The sequence below is a fragment of the Austrofundulus limnaeus genome, unplaced genomic scaffold, assembly GCF_001266775.1.
Source record: "Austrofundulus limnaeus strain Quisiro unplaced genomic scaffold, Austrofundulus_limnaeus-1.0 Scaffold398, whole genome shotgun sequence".
NCBI lineage: Eukaryota > Metazoa > Chordata > Actinopteri > Cyprinodontiformes > Rivulidae > Austrofundulus > Austrofundulus limnaeus.
In genome coordinates, this window is record NW_013952800.1 from 109,610 (window position 1) to 111,337 (window position 1,728).

Here is a 1,728-nt window from a genome sequence, read left to right on the forward strand (position 1 = left end):
GTGATCTCCTTCTTTCAGTCACTACCCAAAGCTCCTGACCATAGATGAGGGTAGGAACGTAGACCGACTGGTAAACTGAGAAATGTACCTTCTGGTTCAGCTCTCTCTTCACCACAACAGACCCGTACAACACCAACATCACTGCAGATGCAGCACCAATCCACCTGTTGATCTCCCGCTCTATTCTTCCCTCATTCATGAACAAGACCCTGAGGTACTTGAACTCCTCCACTTGGAACAGGACCTCCTCCCCGTCCTGGAGGCGGCACACTACCATTTTCTGGCTCAAGACCATGGTCTGGGATTTGGGGGCACTGATCCCATCTGTGAACCGCTCCAGTGAGTGCTCTAGATCAGAATCTGATGAAGCCAGTAGGACCACATCATCCACAAAAAGCACAGATGTGATCCTAAGGTAACCAAAAAGGATCCCCTCAACACCTTGGCTGCTCCTAGAAATTCTGTCCATAAAAGTTATGAACAGAATCAGTGACAAAGGACAACCTTGGTAGAGTCCAACTCTCACCAGAAACGAGTCCGACTCACTACCGGTAATGCGGACCAGGCTCTGGCACCGGTCATACAGGGACCTAACAGCCTGTAACAATGGGCCTGGTACCCCATACTCCCAGAGCACCCCCCACAGGAGTCCTCGAGGGACATGGTCAAATGCCTTCTCCAAGTCCACAAAGCTTTTATCCTTAAGGGCTTTTTTAAGTGTTCATTACTTTTACTTTTATAATTTAAGTAGTTTTAAAACCAGTACTTTTAAACTTTTACTTGAGTAAAGCTTGAGTTGATACTTCTACTTCCAAAAAGTATTTTTAAACCCTACTAATAACCCTTAAACTAACAATTAAAAATATAAATATACATTTGATTTAAAATTACAGTAATGATCAAATCTAAAATGTAGTCTCCCTGAATAAAGACACCAAGTCTAAAACAAATGTCCTGAACAGCAAGATTCAAGAGGTTAAGTTTCATAATTATTTTTAGCAATTAATGTCTGTGGCTGAAGTAAACACAACATTTATTACAACAAATATCAGAAACAAATTTAATGATCAGTTGGAGAATGTCGCATTTCAGACTTTGTTACACTTTATCTTAATATATAACTGGATAACAGCGATGAACAGTGATGAATCTTGGTTTATTATTTCCCCCCTCTTTGTTTAGAACTTTTGTTTCAGTAGCATGCCTATCACCTGCCAGCTTTCATACCAGACTTTTCTACAAAATCATGTAATGTTGGGAAACGACAGAGTTGTGTTTGGGTCAAAACTAAATAACTAGAAGTGATGTCATCAGATCCCACTGCGAGATGTGATAGTGCTCAGGGTAAATGTTGTGTATGACTCTCAGTTACTACCAGCAGACAGGATAGAAACTACCAGCAGACAGGATAGAAACTACCAGCAGACAGGATAGAAACTACCAGCAGACACGAGGATATAAACTACCAGCAGACACGAGGATATAAACTACCAGCAGACAGGATATAAACTACCAGCAGACAGGATATAAACTACCATCAGACACGAGGATAGAAACTACCAACAGACAGGATATAAACTACCATCAGACACGAGGATAGAAACTACCATCAGACACGAGGATAGAAACTACCAGCAGACAGGATATAAACTACCATCAGACACGAGGATAGAAACTACCAACAGACAGGATATAAACTACCATCAGACACGAGGATAGAAACTACCA